At 47.7% G+C, this 19949-nt stretch overlaps 36 non-coding genes across 36 annotated transcripts; all 36 read right to left on the bottom strand.

Moving 5' to 3' along the window:
* Window positions 1-235: 235 nt before the first annotated feature.
* trnap-ugg (transfer RNA proline (anticodon UGG)) lies at window positions 236-307 on the bottom strand. The gene has a single exon. It is a non-coding gene; the product is annotated as a tRNA-Pro (tRNA).
* Window positions 308-1122: 815 nt separating this feature from the next.
* On the bottom strand, window positions 1123-1194 carry trnap-ugg (transfer RNA proline (anticodon UGG)). Its single transcript has one exon. It is a non-coding gene; the product is annotated as a tRNA-Pro (tRNA).
* A 349-nt stretch (window positions 1195-1543) lies between these two features.
* On the bottom strand, window positions 1544-1615 carry trnap-cgg (transfer RNA proline (anticodon CGG)). Its single transcript has one exon. It is a non-coding gene; the product is annotated as a tRNA-Pro (tRNA).
* A 460-nt stretch (window positions 1616-2075) lies between these two features.
* On the bottom strand, window positions 2076-2147 carry trnap-ugg (transfer RNA proline (anticodon UGG)). Its single transcript has one exon. It is a non-coding gene; the product is annotated as a tRNA-Pro (tRNA).
* A 626-nt stretch (window positions 2148-2773) lies between these two features.
* On the bottom strand, window positions 2774-2845 carry trnap-cgg (transfer RNA proline (anticodon CGG)). Its single transcript has one exon. It is a non-coding gene; the product is annotated as a tRNA-Pro (tRNA).
* Window positions 2846-3306: 461 nt separating this feature from the next.
* trnap-ugg (transfer RNA proline (anticodon UGG)) lies at window positions 3307-3378 on the bottom strand. Its single transcript has one exon. It is a non-coding gene; the product is annotated as a tRNA-Pro (tRNA).
* A 408-nt stretch (window positions 3379-3786) lies between these two features.
* On the bottom strand, window positions 3787-3858 carry trnap-agg (transfer RNA proline (anticodon AGG)). The gene has a single exon. It is a non-coding gene; the product is annotated as a tRNA-Pro (tRNA).
* Window positions 3859-4291: 433 nt separating this feature from the next.
* trnap-ugg (transfer RNA proline (anticodon UGG)) lies at window positions 4292-4363 on the bottom strand. The gene has a single exon. It is a non-coding gene; the product is annotated as a tRNA-Pro (tRNA).
* Window positions 4364-4989: 626 nt separating this feature from the next.
* trnap-ugg (transfer RNA proline (anticodon UGG)) lies at window positions 4990-5061 on the bottom strand. The gene has a single exon. It is a non-coding gene; the product is annotated as a tRNA-Pro (tRNA).
* Window positions 5062-5443: 382 nt separating this feature from the next.
* Window positions 5444-5515, bottom strand: trnap-cgg (transfer RNA proline (anticodon CGG)). Its single transcript has one exon. It is a non-coding gene; the product is annotated as a tRNA-Pro (tRNA).
* Window positions 5516-5928: 413 nt separating this feature from the next.
* trnap-ugg (transfer RNA proline (anticodon UGG)) lies at window positions 5929-6000 on the bottom strand. Its single transcript has one exon. It is a non-coding gene; the product is annotated as a tRNA-Pro (tRNA).
* Window positions 6001-6415: 415 nt separating this feature from the next.
* On the bottom strand, window positions 6416-6487 carry trnap-agg (transfer RNA proline (anticodon AGG)). Its single transcript has one exon. It is a non-coding gene; the product is annotated as a tRNA-Pro (tRNA).
* A 436-nt stretch (window positions 6488-6923) lies between these two features.
* trnap-ugg (transfer RNA proline (anticodon UGG)) lies at window positions 6924-6995 on the bottom strand. Its single transcript has one exon. It is a non-coding gene; the product is annotated as a tRNA-Pro (tRNA).
* A 413-nt stretch (window positions 6996-7408) lies between these two features.
* On the bottom strand, window positions 7409-7480 carry trnap-ugg (transfer RNA proline (anticodon UGG)). Its single transcript has one exon. It is a non-coding gene; the product is annotated as a tRNA-Pro (tRNA).
* A 415-nt stretch (window positions 7481-7895) lies between these two features.
* On the bottom strand, window positions 7896-7967 carry trnap-agg (transfer RNA proline (anticodon AGG)). Its single transcript has one exon. It is a non-coding gene; the product is annotated as a tRNA-Pro (tRNA).
* A 433-nt stretch (window positions 7968-8400) lies between these two features.
* trnap-ugg (transfer RNA proline (anticodon UGG)) lies at window positions 8401-8472 on the bottom strand. The gene has a single exon. It is a non-coding gene; the product is annotated as a tRNA-Pro (tRNA).
* A 382-nt stretch (window positions 8473-8854) lies between these two features.
* Window positions 8855-8926, bottom strand: trnap-cgg (transfer RNA proline (anticodon CGG)). The gene has a single exon. It is a non-coding gene; the product is annotated as a tRNA-Pro (tRNA).
* Window positions 8927-9339: 413 nt separating this feature from the next.
* trnap-ugg (transfer RNA proline (anticodon UGG)) lies at window positions 9340-9411 on the bottom strand. The gene has a single exon. It is a non-coding gene; the product is annotated as a tRNA-Pro (tRNA).
* Window positions 9412-10044: 633 nt separating this feature from the next.
* On the bottom strand, window positions 10045-10116 carry trnap-cgg (transfer RNA proline (anticodon CGG)). The gene has a single exon. It is a non-coding gene; the product is annotated as a tRNA-Pro (tRNA).
* A 461-nt stretch (window positions 10117-10577) lies between these two features.
* On the bottom strand, window positions 10578-10649 carry trnap-ugg (transfer RNA proline (anticodon UGG)). The gene has a single exon. It is a non-coding gene; the product is annotated as a tRNA-Pro (tRNA).
* Window positions 10650-11062: 413 nt separating this feature from the next.
* Window positions 11063-11134, bottom strand: trnap-ugg (transfer RNA proline (anticodon UGG)). The gene has a single exon. It is a non-coding gene; the product is annotated as a tRNA-Pro (tRNA).
* A 413-nt stretch (window positions 11135-11547) lies between these two features.
* On the bottom strand, window positions 11548-11619 carry trnap-ugg (transfer RNA proline (anticodon UGG)). The gene has a single exon. It is a non-coding gene; the product is annotated as a tRNA-Pro (tRNA).
* A 349-nt stretch (window positions 11620-11968) lies between these two features.
* On the bottom strand, window positions 11969-12040 carry trnap-cgg (transfer RNA proline (anticodon CGG)). Its single transcript has one exon. It is a non-coding gene; the product is annotated as a tRNA-Pro (tRNA).
* Window positions 12041-12454: 414 nt separating this feature from the next.
* trnap-ugg (transfer RNA proline (anticodon UGG)) lies at window positions 12455-12526 on the bottom strand. The gene has a single exon. It is a non-coding gene; the product is annotated as a tRNA-Pro (tRNA).
* Window positions 12527-12942: 416 nt separating this feature from the next.
* Window positions 12943-13014, bottom strand: trnap-agg (transfer RNA proline (anticodon AGG)). Its single transcript has one exon. It is a non-coding gene; the product is annotated as a tRNA-Pro (tRNA).
* A 436-nt stretch (window positions 13015-13450) lies between these two features.
* Window positions 13451-13522, bottom strand: trnap-ugg (transfer RNA proline (anticodon UGG)). The gene has a single exon. It is a non-coding gene; the product is annotated as a tRNA-Pro (tRNA).
* Window positions 13523-13935: 413 nt separating this feature from the next.
* trnap-ugg (transfer RNA proline (anticodon UGG)) lies at window positions 13936-14007 on the bottom strand. The gene has a single exon. It is a non-coding gene; the product is annotated as a tRNA-Pro (tRNA).
* A 349-nt stretch (window positions 14008-14356) lies between these two features.
* trnap-cgg (transfer RNA proline (anticodon CGG)) lies at window positions 14357-14428 on the bottom strand. Its single transcript has one exon. It is a non-coding gene; the product is annotated as a tRNA-Pro (tRNA).
* A 412-nt stretch (window positions 14429-14840) lies between these two features.
* trnap-ugg (transfer RNA proline (anticodon UGG)) lies at window positions 14841-14912 on the bottom strand. The gene has a single exon. It is a non-coding gene; the product is annotated as a tRNA-Pro (tRNA).
* Window positions 14913-15538: 626 nt separating this feature from the next.
* On the bottom strand, window positions 15539-15610 carry trnap-cgg (transfer RNA proline (anticodon CGG)). Its single transcript has one exon. It is a non-coding gene; the product is annotated as a tRNA-Pro (tRNA).
* Window positions 15611-16071: 461 nt separating this feature from the next.
* trnap-agg (transfer RNA proline (anticodon AGG)) lies at window positions 16072-16143 on the bottom strand. Its single transcript has one exon. It is a non-coding gene; the product is annotated as a tRNA-Pro (tRNA).
* Window positions 16144-16579: 436 nt separating this feature from the next.
* On the bottom strand, window positions 16580-16651 carry trnap-cgg (transfer RNA proline (anticodon CGG)). The gene has a single exon. It is a non-coding gene; the product is annotated as a tRNA-Pro (tRNA).
* Window positions 16652-17810: 1159 nt separating this feature from the next.
* Window positions 17811-17882, bottom strand: trnap-ugg (transfer RNA proline (anticodon UGG)). The gene has a single exon. It is a non-coding gene; the product is annotated as a tRNA-Pro (tRNA).
* A 412-nt stretch (window positions 17883-18294) lies between these two features.
* Window positions 18295-18366, bottom strand: trnap-ugg (transfer RNA proline (anticodon UGG)). The gene has a single exon. It is a non-coding gene; the product is annotated as a tRNA-Pro (tRNA).
* A 625-nt stretch (window positions 18367-18991) lies between these two features.
* On the bottom strand, window positions 18992-19063 carry trnap-cgg (transfer RNA proline (anticodon CGG)). Its single transcript has one exon. It is a non-coding gene; the product is annotated as a tRNA-Pro (tRNA).
* Window positions 19064-19525: 462 nt separating this feature from the next.
* On the bottom strand, window positions 19526-19597 carry trnap-ugg (transfer RNA proline (anticodon UGG)). Its single transcript has one exon. It is a non-coding gene; the product is annotated as a tRNA-Pro (tRNA).
* Between the last annotated feature and the right edge of the window lie 352 nt (window positions 19598-19949).

The following is a 19949-nucleotide window of genomic DNA, read 5'->3' as shown; positions in this document are numbered from 1 at the left end:
GTCCTGCTGCTTCTGAACAGTTTGGACACCTCTGCGTTAGGAGATCCTGAGGCATTGGCAGAAAAGACTTTACATAACACTTCAGGCATCTTCTGACATGACCAGCATTACACCCACTGTCACCTTCACAAAGTAGGTGAACTGGTTGAACTTTCAACTTCTTGTCAGGATAGCTTTACAACAGTTCCAAAGGTAGTGAGATAACTGAATAGAAGGAGCCACCTTCCTGCCCTGAGGGCTCGTCCGGGATTTGAACCCGGGACCTCTCGCACCCAAAGCGAGAATCATACCCCTAGACCAACGAGCCACGAAAAACACAATATCTGTGACCCCCGCCCCGGTCAATGCTAGTCACGTCTGCATCTGGCACTGCATTATTCGACCTGTGGGTTTTACCTTGACTCTTTTATGTCTTCAGTGTTGGATATACTTTGTAATAATTGTCTGGAACTCAAAAAAATGTGCAGCATGTACATGGTCCACAAAATTGCTTTGATGCTGTCTATACCTACTTGGTCCTGCTGCTTCTGAACTCTCCTCCAGAGTACACATGACCAGCATACCCCTAGACCAACGAGCCATGAAAAACATGACATCTGGGATTTCGCCCTCCGGTCAATGCTCTCTCGCACCCGAAGCGAGAATCATACCCCTAGACCAACGAGCCACGAAAAACACGACATGTGCGAGAATCATACCCCTAGACCAACGAGCCATGAAAAACGCAAACTCTGGGACCCCCGCCCCGGTCAATGCTAGTCACGTCTGCATTTAGCTTGACCGCATTATTCGACCTGTGGGTTTTGCCTTGACTCTTTTATGTCTTCAGTCTTGGATACGTGCAGCATGTACATGGTCCACAAAATCGCTTTGATGCTGTCTATACCTACTTGGTCCTGCTGCTTCTGAACAGTTTGGACACCTCTGCGTTAGGAGATCCTGAGGCATTGGCAGAAAAGACTTTACATAACACTTCAGGCATCTTCTGACATGACCAGCATTACACCCACTGTCACAATGTAGGTGAACTGGTTGAACTTTCAACTTCTTGTCAGGGTAGCTTTACAACAGTTCCAAAGGTAGTGAGACAACTGAATAGAAGGAGCCACCTTCCTGCCCTGAGGGCTCGTCCGGGATTTGAACCCGGGACCTCTCGCACCCAAAGCGAGAATCATACCCCTAGACCAACGAGCCATGAAAAACACAACCTCTGGGACCCCCGCCCCGGTCAATGCTAGTCACGTCTGCATCTGGCACTGCATTATTCGACCTGTGGGTTTTACCTTGACTCTTTTATGTCTTCAGTGTTGGATATGTGCAGCATGTACATGCTCCACAAAATTGCTTTGTTGCTGTCTATACCTACTTGGTCATGCTGCTTTTCAACTCTCCTCCAGAGTAGACATGACCAGCATTACACCCAACTGTCACCTTCACAATGTAGGTGAACTGGTTGAACTTTGAACTCCTTGCCAGGATAGCTTCACAACACTTCCAAAGTTAGTGAGACAACTGAACAGTAAGAACCACCTTCCTGTCCTGAGGGCTCGTCCGGGATTTGAACCCGGGACCTTTCGCACCCGAAGCGAGAATCATACCCCTAGACCAACGAGCCACGAAAAACACGACATGTGCGAGAATCATACCCCTAGACCAACGAGCCATGAAAAACACAACCTCTGGGACCCCCACCCCGGTCAATGCTAGTAACGTCTGCATTTAGCTTGACTGCATTATTCGACCTGTGGGTTTGCCTTGACTCTTTTATGTCTTCAGTCTTGGATACGTGCAGCATGTACATGGTCCACAAAATCGCTTTGATGCTGTCTATACCTACTTGGTCCTGCTGCTTCTGAACAGTTTGGACACCTCTGCGTTAGGAGATCCTGAGGCATTGGCAGAAAAGACTTTACATAACACTTCAGGCATCTTCTGACATGACCAGCATTACACCCACTGTCACCTTCACAAAGTAGGTGAACTGGTTGAACTTTCAACTTCTTGTCAGGATAGCTTTACAACAGTTTCAAAGGTAGTGAGATAACTGAATAGAAGGAGCCACCTTCCTGCCCTGAGGGCTCGTCCGGGATTTGAACCCGGGACCTCTCGCACCCAAAGCGAGAATCATACCCCTAGACCAACGAGCCACGAAAAACACAATATCTGTGACCCCCGCCCCGGTCAATGCTAGTCACGTCTGCATCTGGCACTGCATTATTCGACCTGTGGGTTTTACCTTGACTCTTTTATGTCTTCAGTGTTGGATATACTTTGTAATAATTGTCTGGAACTCAAAAAAATGTGCAGCATGTACATGGTCCACAAAATTGCTTTGATGCTGTCTATACCTACTTGGTCCTGCTGCTTCTGAACTCTCCTCCAGAGTACACATGACCAGCATACCCCTAGACCAACGAGCCATGAAAAACATGACATCTGGGATTTCGCCCTCCGGTCAATGCTATTCACGTCTGCATCTAGCTTGACCGCATTATTCGACCTGTGGGTTTTACCTTGACTCTTTTATGTCTTCAGTGTTGGATACGTGCAACATGTACATGCTCCACAAAATTGCTTTGATGCTGTCTATACCTACTTGGTCATGATGCTTTTCAACTCTCCTCCAGAGTAGACATGACCAGCATTACACCCAACTGTCACCTTCACAATGTAGGTCAACTGGTTGAACTTTGAACTCCTTGACAGGATAGGTTCACAACACTTCCAAAGTTAGTGAGACAACTGAACAGTGAGAACCACCTTCCTGTCCTGAGGGCTCGTCCGGGATTTGAACCCGGGACCTCTCGCACCCGAAGCGAGAATCATACCCCTAGACCAACGAGCCACGAAAAACACGACATGTGCGAGAATCATTCCCCTAGACCAACGAGCCATGAAAAACACAACCTCTGGGACCCCCGCCCCGGTCAATGCTAGTCACGTCTGCATTTAGCTTGACCGCATTATTCGACCTGTGGGTTTTGCCTTGACTCTTTTATGTCTTCAGTCTTGGATACGTGCAGCATGTACATGGTCCACAAAATCGCTTTGATGCTGTCTATACCTACTTGGTCCTGCTGCTTCTGAACAGTTTGGACACCTCTGCGTTAGGAGATCCTGAGACATTGGCAGAAAAGACTTTACATAACACTTCAGGCATCTTCTGACATGACCAGCATTACACCCACTGTCACCTTCACAATGTAGGTGAACTGGTTGAACTTTCAACTTCTTGTCAGGGTAGCTTTACAACAGTTCCAAAGGTAGTGAGACAACTGAATAGAAGGAGCCACCTTCCTGCCCTGAGGGCTCGTCCGGGATTTGAACCCGGGACCTCTCGCACCCAAAGCAAGAATCATACCCCTAGACCAACGAGCCATGAAAAACACAACCTCTGGGACCCCCGCCCCGGTCAATGCTAGTCACGTCTGCATTTAGCTTGACCGCATTATTCGACCTGTGGGTTTTGCCTTGACTCTTTTATGTCTTCAGTCTTGGATACGTGCAGCATGTACATGGTCCACAAAATTGCTTTGATGCTGTCTATACCTACTTGGTCCTGCTGCTTCTGAACAGTTTGGACACCTCTGCGTTAGGAGATCCTGAGGGATTGGCAGAAAAGACATTACATAACACTTCAGGCATCTTCTGACATGACCAGCATTACACCCACAGTCACCTTCACAATGTAGGTGAACTGGTTGAACTTTCAACTTCTTGTCAGGATAGCTTTACAACAGTTCCAAAGGTAGTGAGACTGAATAGAATAGAACCTTCCTGTCCTGAGGGCTCGTCCGGGATTTGAACCCGGGACCTCTCGCACCCTAAGCGAGAATCATACCCCTAGACCAACGAGCCACGAAAAACACGACATCTGGGATCCGCCCCGCCCCGGTGAATGCTATTCACGCTTCTACATAAAGGGTTGCCTGCCTGCAGTTGTTTGTTCCAACCAATTAAGAGCACACGATTTGACCAATCAAGTGTCAGAGGACAAAGATTTGTTGATTAAATGAGTCAAGTCTGGTGTGCTCCTGCTTGGTTTCAATTAAAAACTTCAGCCACATGGCCCATTGATGGAACAGTTTGGACACCTCTGCGTTAGGAGATCCTGAGGCATTGGCAGCAAAGACTTTACATAACACTTCAGGCATGACCAGCATTACACCCAACTGTCACCTTCACAATGTAGGTGAACTGGTTGAACTTTCAACTTCTTGTCAGGATAGCTTTACAACAGTTCCAAAGGAAGTGAGACAACTGAATAGAAGGAGCCACCTTCCTGCCCTGAGGGCTCGTCCGGGATTTGAACCCGGGACCTCTCGCACCCAAAGCGAGAATCATACCCCTAGACCAACGAGCCACGAAAAACACAATATCTGGGACCCCCGCCCCGGTCAATGCTAGTCACGTCTGCATCTGGCACTGCATTATTCGACCTGTGGGTTTTACCTTGACTCTTTTATGTCTTCAGTGTTGGATATACTTTGTAACAATTGTCTGGAACTCAAAAAAATGTGCAGCATGTACATGGTCCACAAAATTGCTTTGATGCTGTCTATACCTACTTGGTCCTGCTGCTTCTGAACTCTCCTCCAGAGTACACATGACCAGCATACCCCTAGACCAACGAGCCATGAAAAACATGACATCTGGGATTTCGCCCTCCGGTCAATGCTATTCACGTCTGCATCTAGCTTGACCGCATTATTCGACCTGTGGGTTTTACCTTGACTCTTTTATGTCTTCAGTGTTGGATACGTGCAGCATGTACATGCTCCACAAAATTGCTTTGATGCTGTCTATACCTACTTGGTCATGATGCTTTTCAACTCTCCTCCAGAGTAGACATGACCAGCATTACACCCAACTGTCACCTTCACAATGTAGGTGAACTGGTTGAACTTTGAACTCCTTGACAGGATAGGTTCACAACACTTCCAAAGTTAGTGAGACAACTGAACAGTCAGAACCACCTTCCTGTCCTGAGGACTCGTCCGGGATTTGAACCCGGGACCTCTCGCACCCAAAGCGAGAATCATACCCCTAGACCAACGAGCCACGAAAAACACAATATCTGGGACCCCCGCCCCGGTCAATGCTAGTCACGTCTGCATCTGGCACTGCATTATTCGACCTGTGGGTTTTACCTTGACTCTTTTATGTCTTCAGTGTTGGATATACTTTGTAATAATTGTCTGGAACTTAAAAAAATGTGCAGCATGTACATGGTCCACAAAATTGCTTTGATGCTGTCTATACCTACTTGGTCCTCCTGCTTCTGAACTCTCCTCCAGAGTACACATGACCAGCATTACACCAAACTGTCACCTTCACAATGTAGGTGAACTGGTTGAACTTTCAACTCCTTGTCAGGATAGCTTCACAACACTTCCAAAGTTAGTGAGACAACTGAACAGTGAGAACCACCTTCCTGTCCTGAGGGCTCGTCCGGGATTTGAACCCGGGACCTCTCGCACCCGAAGCGAGAATCATACCCCTAGACCAACGAGCCATGAAAAACGCAACCTCTGGGACCCCCGCCCCGGTCAATGCTAGTCACGTCTGCATTTAGCTTGACCGCATTATTCGACCTGTGGGTTTTGCCTTGACTCTTTTATGTCTTCAGTCTTGGATACGTGCAGCATGTACATGGTCCACAAAATTGCTTTGATGCTGTCTATACCTACTTGGTCCTGCTGCTTCTGAACAGTTTGGACACCTCTGCGTTAGGAGATCCTGAGACATTGGCAGAAAAAACTTTACATAACACTTCAGGCATCTTCTGACATGACCAGCATTACACCCACTGTCACCTTCACAATGTAGGTGAACTGGTTGAACTTTCAACTTCTTGTCAGGGTAGCTTTACAACAGTTCCAAAGGTAGTGAGACAACTGAATAGAAGGAGCCACCTTCCTGCCCTGAGGGCTCGTCCGGGATTTGAACCCGGGACCTCTCGCACCCAAAGCGAGAATCATACCCCTAGACCAACGATCCATGAAAAACACAACCTCTGGGACCCCCGCCCCGGTCAATGCTAGTCACGTCTGCATTTAGCTTGACCGCATTATTCGACCTGTGGGTTTTGCCTTGACTCTTTTATGTCTTCAGTCTTGGATACGTGCAGCATGTACATGGTCCACAAAATTGCTTTGATGCTGTCTATACCTACTTGGTCCTGCTGCTTCTGAACAGTTTGGACACCTCTGCGTTAGGAGATCCTGAGGGATTGGCAGAAAAGACTTTACATAACACTTCAGGCATCTTCTGACATGACCAGCATTACACCCACTGTCACCTTCACAATGTAGGTGAACTGGTTGAACTTTCAACTTCTTGTCAGGATAGCTTTACAACAGTTCCAAAGGTAGTGAGACTGAATAGAATAGAAGGAGCCACCTTCCTGCCCTGAGGGCTCGTCCGGGATTTGAACCCGGGACCTCTCGCACCCTAAGCGAGAATCATACCCCTAGACCAACGAGCCACGAACAACACGACATCTGGGATCCGCCGCGCCCCGGTGAATGCTATTCACGCTTGTACATAAAGGGTTGCCTGCCTGCAGTTGTTTGTTCCAACCAATTAAGAGCACACGATTTGACCAATCAAGTGTCAGAGGACAAAGATCTGTTGATTAAATGAGTCAAGTCTGGTGTGCTCCTGCTTGGTTTCAATTAAAAACTTCAGCCACATGGCCCATTGATGGAACAGTTTGGACACCTCTGCGTTAGGAGATCCTGAGGCATTGGCAGCAAACACTTTACATAACACTTCAGGCATCTTCTGACATGACCAGCATTACACCCACTGTCACAATGTAGGTGAACTGGTTGAACTTTCAACTTCTTGTCAGGATAGCTTTACAACAGTTCCAAAGGTAGTGAGACAACTGAATAGAAGGAGCCACCTTCCTGCCCTGAGGGCTCGTCCGGGATTTGAACCCGGGACCTCTCGCACCCAAAGCGAGAATCATACCCCTAGACCAACGAGCCATGAAAAACACAACCTCTGGGACCCCCGCCCCGGTCAATGCTAGTCACGTCTGCATTTAGCTTGACCGCATTATTCGACCTGTGGGTTTTGCCTTGACTCTTTTATGTCTTCAGTCTTGGATACGTGCAGCATGTACATGGTCCACAAAATCGCTTTGATGCTGTCTATACCTACTTGGTCCTGCTGCTTCTGAACAGTTTGGACACCTCTGCGTTAGGAGATCCTGAGACATTGGCAGAAAAAACTTTACATAACACTTCAGGCATCTTCTGACATGACCAGCATTACACCCACTGTCACCTTCACAATGTAGGTGAACTGGTTGAACTTTCAACTTCTTGTCAGGGTAGCTTTACAACAGTTCCAAAGGTAGTGAGACAACTGAATAGAAGGAGCCACCTTCCTGCCCTGAGGGCTCGTCCGGGATTTGAACCCGGGACCTCTCGCACCCAAAGCGAGAATCATACCCCTAGACCAACGAGCCATGAAAAACACAACCTCTGGGACCCCCGCCCCGGTCAATGCTAGTCACGTCTGCATTTAGCTTGACCGCATTATTCGACCTGTGGGTTTTGCCTTGACTCTTTTATGTCTTCAGTCTTGGATACGTGCAGCATGTACATGGTCCACAAAATCGCTTTGATGCTGTCTATACCTACTTGGTCCTGCTGCTTCTGAACAGTTTGGACACCTCTGCGTTAGGAGATCCTGAGGGATTGGCAGAAAAGACTTTACATAACACTTCAGGCATCTTCTGACATGACCAGCATTACACCCACTGTCACCTTCACAATGTAGGTGAACTGGTTGAACTTTCAACTTCTTGTCAGGATAGCTTTACAACAGTTCCAAAGGTAGTGAGACTGAATAGAATAGAACGAGCCACCTTCCTGCCCTGAGGGCTCGTCCGGGATTTGAACCCGGGACCTCTCGCACCCTAAGCGAGAATCATACCCCTAGACCAACGAGCCACGAAAAACACATCATCTGGGATCCGCCCCGCCCCGGTGAATGCTATTCACGCTTCTACATAAAGGGTTGCCTGCCTGCAGTTGTTTGTTCCAACCAATTAAGAGCACACGATTTGACCAATCAAGTGTCAGAGGACAAAGATCTGTTGATTAAATGAGTCAAGTCTGGTGTGCTCCTGCTTGGTTTCAATTAAAAACTTCAGCCACATGGCCCATTGATGGAACAGTTTGGACACCTCTGCGTTAGGAGATCCTGAGGCATTGGCAGCAAAGACTTTACATAACACTTCAGGCATGACCAGCATTACACCCAACTGTCACCTTCACAATGTAGGTGAACTGGTTGAACTTTCAACTTCTTGTCAGGATAGCTTTACAACAGTTCCAAAGGAAGTGAGACAACTGAATAGAAGGAGCCACCTTCCTGCCCTGAGGGCTCGTCCGGGATTTGAACCCGGGACCTCTCGCACCCAAAGCGAGAATCATACCCCTAGACCAACGAGCCACGAAAAACACAATATCTGGGACCCCCGCCCCGGTCAATGCTAGTCACGTCTGCATCTGGCACTGCATTATTCGACCTGTGGGTTTTACCTTGACTCTTTTATGTCTTCAGTGTTGGATATACTTTGTAATAATTGTCTGGAACTCAAAAAAATGTGCAGCATGTACATGGTCCACAAAATTGCTTTGATGCTGTCTATACCTACTTGGTCCTGCTGCTTCTGAACTCTCCTCCAGAGTACACATGACCAGCATTACACCAAACTGTCACCTTCACAATGTAGGTGAACTGGTTGAACTTTCAACTCCTTGTCAGGATAGCTTCACAACACTTCCAAAGTTAGTGAGACAACTGAACAGTGAGAACCACCTTCCTGTCCTGAGGGCTCGTCCGGGATTTGAACCCGGGACCTCTTGCACCCGAAGCGAGAATCATACCCCTAGACCAACGAGCCATGAAAAACGCAACCTCTGGGACCCCCGCCCCGGTCAATGCTAGTCACGTCTGCATTTAGCTTGACCGCATTATTCGACCTGTGGGTTTTGCCTTGACTCTTTTATGTCTTCAGTCTTGGATACGTGCAGCATGTACATGGTCCACAAAATTGCTTTGATGCTGTCTATACCTACTTGGTCCTGCTGCTTCTGAACAGTTTGGACACCTCTGCGTTAGGAGATCCTGAGACATTGGCAGAAAAAAATTTACATAACACTTCAGGCATCTTCTGACATGACCAGCATTACACCCACTGTCACCTTCACAATGTAGGTGAACTGGTTGAACTTTCAACTTCTTGTCAGGGTAGCTTTACAACAGTTCCAAAGGTAGTGAGACAACTGAATAGAAGGAGCCACCTTCCTGCCCTGAGGGCTCGTCCGGGATTTGAACCCGGGACCTCTCGCACCCAAAGCGAGAATCATACCCCTAGACCAACGAGCCATGAAAAACACAACCTCTGGGACCTCCGCCCCGGTCAATGCTAGTCACGTCTATACAAGTATACTTTGTAATAATTGTCTGGAACTCAAGAAAATGTGCAGCATGTACATGGTCCACAAAATTGCTTTGATGCTGTTTACACCTACTTGGTCCTGCTGCTTCTGAACAGTTTGGACACCTCTGCGTTAGGAGATCCTGAGGCATTGGCAGAAAAGACTTTACATAACACTTCAGGCATCTTCTCACATGACCAGCATTACACCCACTGTCACCTTCACAATGTGCACAATGTGCACACACAGTGCATCTGGCACTGCATTATTCGACCTGTGGGTTTTACCTTGACTCTTTTATGTCTTCAGTGTTGGATATACTTTGTAATAATTGTCTGGAACTCAAAAAAATGTGCAGCATGTACATGGTCCACATAATTGCTTTGATGCTGTCTATACCTACTTGGTCCTGCTGCTTCTCAACTCTCCTCCACAGTAGACATGACCAGCATTACACCCAACTGTCACCTTCACAATGTAGGTGAACTGGTTGAACTTTCAACTACTTGTCAGGATAGCTTCACAACACTTCCAAAGTTAATGAGACAACTGAACAGTGAGAACCACCTTCCTGTCCTGAGGGCTCGTCCGGGATTTGAACCCGGGACCTCCCGCACCCGAAGCGAGAATCATACCCCTAGACCAACGAGCCACGAAAAACATGACATGTGCGGGAATCATACCCCTAGACCAACGAGCCATGAAAAACGCAACCTCTGGGACCCCCGCCCCGGTCAATGCTAGTCACGTCTGCATTTAGCTTGACCGCATTATTCGACCTGTGGGTTTTGCCTTGACTCTTTTATGTCTTCAGTCTTGGATACGTGCAGCATGTACATGGTCCACAAAATCGCTTTGATGCTGTCTATACCTACTTGGTCCTGCTGCTTCTGAACAGTTTGGACACCTCTGCGTTAGGAGATCCTGAGGCATTGGCAGAAAAGACTTTACATAACACTTCAGGCATCTTCTGACATGACCAGCATTACACCCACTGTCACCTTCACAATGTAGGTGAACTGGTTGAACTTTCAACTTCTTGTCAGGGTAGCTTTACAACAGTTCCAAAGGTAGTGAGACAACTGAATAGAAGGAGCCACCTTCCTGTCCTGAGGGCTCGTCCGGGATTTGAACCCGGGACCTCTCGCACCCAAAGCGAGAATCATACCCCTAGACCAAGGAGCCATGAAAAACACAACCTCTGGGACCCACGCCCCGGTCAATGCTAGTCACGTCTGCATTTAGCTTGACCGCATTATTCGACCTGTGGGTTTTGCCTTGACTCTTTTATGTCTTCAGTCTTGGATACGTGCAGCATGTACATGGTCCACAAAATTGCTTTGATGCTGTCTATACCTACTTGGTCCTGCTGCTTCTGAACAGTTTGGACACCTCTGCGTTAGGAGATCCTGAGACATTGGCAGAAAAAACTTTACATAACACTTCAGGCATCTTCTGACATGACCAGCATTACACCCACTGTCACCTTCACAATGTAGGTGAACTGGTTGAACTTTCAACTTCTTGTCAGGGTAGCTTTACAACAGTTCCAAAGGTAGTGAGACAACTGAATAGAAGGAGCCACCTTCCTGCCCTGAGGGCTCGTCCGGGATTTGAACCCGGGACCTCTCGCACCCAAAGCGAGAATCATACCCCTAGACCAACGAGCCATGAAAAACACAACCTCTGGGACCCCCGCCCCGGTCAATGCTAGTCACGTCTGCATTTAGCTTGACCGCATTATTCGACCTGTGGGTTTTGCCTTGACTCTTTTATGTCTTCAGTCTTGGATACGTGCAGCATGTACATGGTCCACAAAATTGCTTTGATGCTGTCTATACCTACTTGGTCCTGCTGCTTCTGAACAGTTTGGACACCTCTGCGTTAGGAGATCCTGAGGGATTGGCAGAAAAGACTTTACATAACACTTCAGGCATCTTCTGACATGACCAGCATTACACCCACTGTCACCTTCACAATGTAGGTGAACTGGTTGAACTTTCAACTTCTTGTCAGGATAGCTTTACAACAGTTCCAAAGGTAGTGAGACAACTGAATAGAAGGAGCCACCTTCCTGCCCTGAGGGCTCGTCCGGGATTTGAACCCGGGACCTCTCGCACCCAAAGCGAGAATCATACCCCTAGACCAACGAGCCATGAAAAACACAACCTCTGGGACCCCCGCCCCGGTCAATGCTAGTCACGTCTGCATCTGGCACTGCATTATTCGACCTGTGGGTTTTACCTTGACTCTTTTATGTCTTCAGTGTTGGATATGTGCAGCATGTACATGCTCCACAAAATTGCTTTGTTGCTGTCTATACCTACTTGGTCATGCTGCTTTTCAACTCTCCTCCAGAGTAGACATGACCAGCATTACACCCAACTGTCACCTTCACAATGTAGGTGAACTGGTTGAACTTTGAACTCCTTGCCAGGATAGCTTCACAACACTTCCAAAGTTAGTGAGACAACTGAACAGTAAGAACCACCTTCCTGTCCTGAGGGCTCGTCCGGGATTTGAACCCGGGACCTCTCGCACCCGAAGCGAGAATCATACCCCTAGACCAACGAGCCATGAAAAACGCAACCTCTGGGACCCCCGCCCCGGTCAATGCTAGTCACGTCTGCATTTAGCTTGACCGCATTATTCGACCTGTGGGTTTTGCCTTGACTCTTTTATGTCTTCAGTCTTGGATACGTGCAGCATGTACATGGTCCACAAAATTGCTTTGATGCTGTCTATACCTACTTGGTCCTGCTGCTTCTGAACAGTTTGGACACCTCTGCGTTAGGAGATCCTGAGACATTGGCAGAAAAAAACTTTACATAACACTTCAGGCATCTTCTGACATGACCAGCATTACACCCACTGTCACCTTCACAATGTAGGTGAACTAGTTGAACTTTCAACTTCTTGTCAGGGTAGCTTTACAACAGTTCCAAAGGTAGTGAGACAACTGAATAGAAGGAGCCACCTTCCTACCCTGAGGGCTCGTCCGGGATTTGAACCCGGGACCTCTCGCACCCAAAGCGAGAATCATACCCCTAGACCAACGAGCCATGAAAAACACAACCTCTGGGACCCCCGCCCCGGTCAATGCTAGTCACGTCTGCATTTAGCTTGACCGCATTATTCGACCTGTGGGTTTTGCCTTGACTCTTTTATGTCTTCAGTCTTGGATACGTGCAGCATGTACATGGTCCACAAAATTGCTTTGATGCTGTCTATACCTACTTGGTCCTGCTGCTTCTGAACAGTTTGGACACCTCTGCGTTAGGAGATCCTGAGACATTGGCAGAAAAAAACTTTACATAACACTTCAGGCATCTTCTGACATGACCAGCATTACACCCACTGTCACCTTCACAATGTAGGTGAACTGGTTGAACTTTCAACTTCTTGTCAGGATAGCTTTACAACAGTTCCAAAGGTAGTGAGACTGAATAGAATAGAAGGAGCCACCTTCCTGCCCTGAGGGCTCGTCCGGGATTTGAACCCGGGACCTCTCACACCCTAAGCGAGAATCATACCCCTAGACCAACGAGCCACGAACAACACGACATCTGGGATCCGCCGCGCCCCGGTGAATGCTATTCACGCTTCTACATAAAGGGTTGCCTGCCTGCAGTTGTTTGTTCCAACCAATTAAGAGCACACGATTTGACCAATCAAGTGTCAGAGGACAAAGATCTGTTGATTAAATGAGTCAAGTCTGGTGTGCTCCTGCTTGGTTTCAATTAAAAACTTCAGCCCCATGGCCCATTGATGGAACAGTTTGGACACCTCTGCGTTAGGAGATCCTGAGGCATTGGCAGCAAACACTTTACATAACACTTCAGGCATCTTCTGACATGACCAGCATTACACCCACTGTCACAATGTAGGTGAACTGGTTGAACTTTCAACTTCTTGTCAGGATAGCTTTACAACAGTTCCAAAGGTAGTGAGACAACTGAATAGAAGGAGCCACCTTCCTGCCCTGAGGGCTCGTCCGGGATTTGAACCCGGGACCTCTCGCACCCAAAGCGAGAATCATACCCCTAGACCAACGAGCCATGAAAAACACAACCTCTGGGACCCCCGCCCCGGTCAATGCTAGTCACGTCTGCATTTAGCTTGACCGCATTATTCGACCTGTGGGTTTTGCCTTGACTCTTTTATGTCTTCAGTCTTGGATACGTGCAGCATGTACATGGTCCACAAAATCGCTTTGATGCTGTCTATACCTACTTGGTCCTGCTGCTTCTGAACAGTTTGGACACCTCTGCGTTAGGAGATCCTGAGACATTGGCAGAAAAAACTTTACATAACACTTCAGGCATCTTCTGACATGACCAGCATTACACCCACTGTCACCTTCACAATGTAGGTGAACTGGTTGAACTTTCAACTTCTTGTCAGGGTAGCTTTACAACAGTTCCAAAGGTAGTGAGACAACTGAATAGAAGGAGCCACCTTCCTGCCCTGAGGGCTCGTCCGGGATTTGAACCCGGGACCTCTCGCACCCAAAGCGAGAATCATACCCCTAGACCAACGAGCCATGAAAAACACAACCTCTGGGACCCCCGCCCCGGTCAATGCTAGTCACGTCTGCATCTGGCACTGCATTATTCGACCTGTGGGTTTTACCTTGACTCTTTTATGTCTTCAGTGTTGGATATGTGCAGCATGTACATGCTCCACAAAATTGCTTTGTTGCTGTCTATACCTACTTGGTCATGCTGCTTTTCAACTCTCCTCCAGAGTAGACATGACCAGCATTACACCCAACTGTCACCTTCACAATGTAGGTGAACTGGTTGAACTTTGAACTCCTTGCCAGGATAGCTTCACAACACTTCCAAAGTTAGTGAGACAACTGAACAGTAAGAACCACCTTCCTGTCCTGAGGGCTCGTCCGGGATTTGAACCCGGGACCTCTCGCACCCGAAGCGAGAATCATACCCCTAGACCAACGAGCCATGAAAAACACAACCTCTGGGACCCCCACCCCGGTCAATGCTAGTAACGTCTGCATTTAGCTTGACTGCATTATTCGACCTGTGGGTTTGCCTTGACTCTTTTATGTCTTCAGTCTTGGATACGTGCAGCATGTACATGGTCCACAAAATCGCTTTGATGCTGTCTATACCTACTTGGTCCTGCTGCTTCTGAACAGTTTGGACACCTCTGCGTTAGGAGATCCTGAGACATTGGCAGAAAATACTTTACATAACACTTCAGGCATCTTCTGACATGACCAGCATTACACCCACTGTCACCTTCACAAAGTAGGTGAACTGGTTGAACTTTCAACTTCTTGTCAGGATAGCTTTACAACAGTTCCAAAGGTAGTGAGACAACTGAATAGAAGGAGCCACCTTCCTGCCCTGAGGGCTCGTCCGGGATTTGAACCCGGGACCTCTCGCACCCAAAGCGAGAATCATACCCCTAGACCAACGAGCCAAGAAAAACACAACCTCTGGGACCCCCGCCCCGGTCAATGCTAGTCACGTCTGCATCTGGCACTGCATTATTCGACCTGTGGGTTTTACCTTGACTCTTTTATGTCTTCAGTGTTGGATATACTTTGTAATAATTGTCTGGAACTCAAAAAAATGTGCAGCATGTACATGGTCCACAAAATTGCTTTGATGCTGTCTATACCTACTTGGTCCTGCTGCTTCTGAACTCTCCTCCAGAGTACACATGACCAGCATACCCCTAGACCAACGAGCCATGAAAAACATGACATCTGGGATTTCGCCCTCCGGTCAATGCTATTCACGTCTGCATCTAGCTTGACCGCATTATTCGACCTGTGGGTTTTACCTTGACTCTTTTATGTCTTCAGTGTTGGATACGTGCAGCATGTACATGCTCCACAAAATTGCTTTGATGCTGTCTATACCTACTTGGTCATGATGCTTTTCAACTCTCCTCCAGAGTAGACATGACCAGCATTACACCCAACTGTCACCTTCACAATGTAGGTGAACTGGTTGAACTTTGAACTCCTTGACAGGATAGGTTCACAACACTTCCAAAGTTAGTGAGACAACTGAACAGTGAGAACCACCTTCCTGTCCTGAGGGCTCGTCCAGGATTTGAACCCGGGACCTCTCGCACCCGAAGCAAGAATCATACCCTTAGACCAACGAGCCACGAAAAACACGACATGTGCGAGAATCATTCCCCTAGACCAACGAGCCATGAAAAACACAACCTCTGGGACCCCCGCCCCGGTCAATGCTAGTCACGTCTGCATTTAGCTTGACCGCATTATTCGACCTGTGGGTTTTGCCTTGACTCTTTTATGTCTTCAGTCTTGGATACGTGCAGCATGTACATGGTCCACAAAATCGCTTTGATGCTGTCTATACCTACTTGGTCCTGCTGCTTCTGAACAGTTTGGACACCTCTGCGTTAGGAGATCCTGAGACATTGGCAGAAAAGACTTTACATAACACTTCAGGCATCTTCTGACATGACCAGCATTACACCCACTGTCACCTTCACAATGTAGGTGAACTGGTTGAACTTTCAACTTCTTGTCAGGGTAGCTTTACAACAGTTCCAAAGGTAGTGAGACAACTGAATAGAAGGAGCCACCTTCCTGCCCTGAGGGCTCGTCCGGGATTTGAACCCGGGACCTCTCGCACCCTAAGCGAGAATCATACCCCTAGACCAACGAGCCACGAACAACACGACATCTGGGATCCGCCCCGCCCCGGTGAATGCTATTCACGCTTCTACATAAAGGGTTGCCTGCCTGCAGTTGTTTGTTCCAACCAATTAAGAGCACACGATTTGACCAATCAAGTGTCAGAGGACAAAGATCTGTTGATTAAATGAGTCAAGTCTGGTGTGCTCCTGCTTGGTTTCAATTAAAAACTTCAGCCACATGGCCCATTGATGGAACAGTTTGGACACCTCTGCGTTAGGAGATCCTGAGGCATTGGCAGCAAACACTTTACATAACACTTCAGGCATCTTCTGACATGACCAGCATTACACCCACTGTCACAATGGAGGTGAACTGGTTGAACTTTCAACTTCTTGTCAGGATAGCTTCACAACACTTCCAAAGTTAGTGAGACAACTGAACAGTAAGAACCACCTTCCTGTCCTGAGGGCTCGTCCGGGATTTGAACCCGGGACCTCTCGCACCCGAAGCGAGAATCATACCCCTAGACCAACGAGCCATGAAAAACACAACCTCTGGGACCCCCGTCCCGGTCAATGCTAGTCACGTCTATACAAGTATACTTTGTAATAATTGTCTGGAACTCAAGAAAATGTGCAGCATGTACATGGTCCACAAAATTGCTTTGATGCTGTCTACACCTACTTGGTCCTGCTGCTTCTGAACAGTTTGGACACCTCTGCGTTAGGAGATCCTGAGGCATTGGCAGAAAAGACTTTACATAACACTTCAGGCATCTTCTCACATGACCAGCATTACACCCACTGTCACCTTCACAATGTGCACAATGTGCACACAAAGTGCATCTGGCACTGCATTATTCGACCTGTGGGTTTTACCTTGACTCTTTTATGTCTTCAGTGTTGGATATACTTTGTAATAATTGTCTGGAACTCAAAAAAATGTGCAGCATGTACATGGTCCACATAATTGCTTTGATGCTGTCTATACCTACTTGGTCCTGCTGTTTCTCAACTCTCCTCCAGAGTAGACATGACCAGCATTACACCCAACTGTCACCTTCACAATGTAGGTGAACTGGTTGAACTTTCAACTACTTGTCAGGATAGCTTCACAACACTTCCAAAGTTAGTGAGACAACTGAACAGTGGGAACCACCTTCCTGTCCTGAGGGCTGGTCCGGGATTTGAACCCGGGACCTCTCGCACCCGAAGCGAGAATCATACCCCTAGACCAACAACCACGAAAAACACGACATGTGCGAGAATCATACCCCTAGACCAACGAGCCATGAAAAACGCAACCTCTGGGACCCCCACCCCAGTCAATGCTAGTCACGTCTGCATTTAGCTTGACTGCATTATTCGACCTGTGGGTTTTGCCTTGACTCTTTTATGTCTTCAGTCTTGGATACGTGCAGCATGTACATGGTCCACAAAATCGCTTTGATGCTGTCTATACCTACTTGGTCCTGCTGCTTCTGAACAGTTTGGACACCTCTGCGTTAGGAGATCCTGAGACATTGGCAGAAAAGACTTTACATAACACTTCAGGCATCTTCTGACATGACCAGCATTACACCCACTGTCACAATGTAGGTGAACTGGTTGAAATTTCAACTTCTTGTCAGGATAGCTTTACAACAGTTCCAAAGGTAGTGAGACAACTGAATAGAAGGAGCCACCTTCCTGCCCTGAGGGCTCGTCCGGGATTTGAACCCGGGACCTCTCGCACCCAAAGCGAGAATCATACCCCTAGACCAACGAGCCATGAAAAACACAACCTCTGGGACCCCCGCCCCGGTCAATGCTAGTCACGTCTGCATTTAGCTTGACTGCATTATTCGAACTGTGGGTTTGCCTTGACTCTTTTATGTCTTCAGTCTTGGATACGTGCAGCATGTACATGGTCCACAAAATCGCTTTGATGCTGTCTATACCTACTTGGTCCCGCTGCTTCTGAACAGTTTGGACACCTCTGCGTTAGGAGATCCTGAGGCATTGGCAGAAAAGACTTTACATAACACTTCAGGCATCTTCTGACATGACCAGCATTACACCCACTGTCACCTTCACAAAGAAGGTGAACTGGTTGAACTTTCAACTTCTTGTCAGGATAGCTTTACAACAGTTCCAAAGGAAGTGAGATAACCGAATAGAAGGAGCCACCTTCCTGCCCTGAGGGCTCGTCCGGGATTTGAACCCGGGACCTCTCGCACCCAAAGCGAGAATCATACCCCTAGACCAACAAGCCACGAAAAACACAATATCTGTGACCCCCGCCCCGGTCAATGCTAGTCACGTCTGCATCTGGCACTGCATTATTCGACCTGTGGGTTTTACCTTGACTCTTTTATGTCTTCAGTGTTGGATATACTTTGTAATAATTGTCTGGAACTCAAAAAAATGTGCAGCATGTACATGGTCCACAAAATTGCTTTGATGCTGTCTATACCTACTTGGTCCTGCTGCTTCTGAACTCTCCTCCAGAGTACACATGACCAGCATACCCCTAGACCAACGAGCCATGAAAAACATGACATCTGGGATTTCGCCCTCCGGTCAATGCTATTCACGTCTGCATCTAGCTTGACCGCATTATTCGACCTGTGGGTTTTACCTTGACTCTTTTATGTCTTCAGTGTTGGATACGTGCAGCATGTACATGCTCCACAAAATTGCTTAGATGCTGTCTATACCTACTTGGTCATGCTGCTTTTCAACTCTCCTCCAGAGTAGACATGACCAGCATTACACCCAACCTAACCTTCACAATGTAGGTGAACTGGTTGAACTTTGAACTCCTTGCCAGGATAGCTTCACAACACTTCCAAAGTTAGTGAGACAACTGAACAGTGAGAACCACCTTCCTGTCCTGAGGGCTCGTCCAGGATTTGAACCCGGGACCTCTCGCACCCGAAGCGAAAATCATACCCCTAGACCAACGAGCCACGAAAAACACGACATGTGCGAGAATCATACCCCTAGACCAACGAGCCATGAAAAACACAACCTCTGGGACCCCCAACCCGGTCAATGCTAGTAACGTCTGCATTTAGCTTGACTGCATTATTCGACCTGTGGGTTTGCCTTGACTCTTTTATGTCTTCAGTCTTGGATACGTGCAGCATGTACATGGTCCACAAAATCGCTTTGATGCTGTCTATACCTACTTGGTCCTGCTGCTTCTGAACAGTTTGGACACCTCTGCGTTAGGAGATCCTGAGGCATTGGCAGAAAATACTTTACATAACACTTCAGGCATCTTCTGACATGACCAGCATTTTACACCCACTGTCACCTTCACAATGTAGGTGAACTGGTTGAACTTTCAACTTCTTGTCAGGATAGCTTTACAACAGTTCCAAAGGTAGTGAGATAACTGAATAGAAGGAGCCACCTTCCTGCCCTGAGGGCTCGTCCGGGATTTGAACCCGGGACCTCTCGCACCCAAAGCGAGAATCATACCCCTAGACCAACGAGCCATGAAAAACACAACCTCTGGGACCCCCGCCCCGGTCAATGCTAGTCACGTCTGCATTTAGCTTGACCGCATTATTCGACCTGTGGGTTTTGCCTTGACTCTTTTATGTCTTCAGTCTTGGATACGTGCAGCATGTACATGGTCCACAAAATCGCTTTGATGCTGTCTATACCTACTTGGTCCTGCTGCTTCTGAACAGTTTGGACACCTCTGCGTTAGGAGATCCTGAGGGATTGGCAGAAAAGACTTTACATAACACTTCAGGCATCTTCTGACATGACCAGCATTACACCCACTGTCACCTTCACAATGTAGGTGAACTGGTTGAACTTTCAACTTCTTGTCAGGGTAGC

Source organism: Scomber japonicus, chromosome 8 (genome assembly GCF_027409825.1).
Source record: "Scomber japonicus isolate fScoJap1 chromosome 8, fScoJap1.pri, whole genome shotgun sequence".
Lineage (NCBI taxonomy): Eukaryota > Metazoa > Chordata > Actinopteri > Scombriformes > Scombridae > Scomber > Scomber japonicus.
The sequence above is the reverse complement of the archived record's forward strand: the minus strand, read 5'-3'. Positions and strand labels throughout refer to the sequence as shown.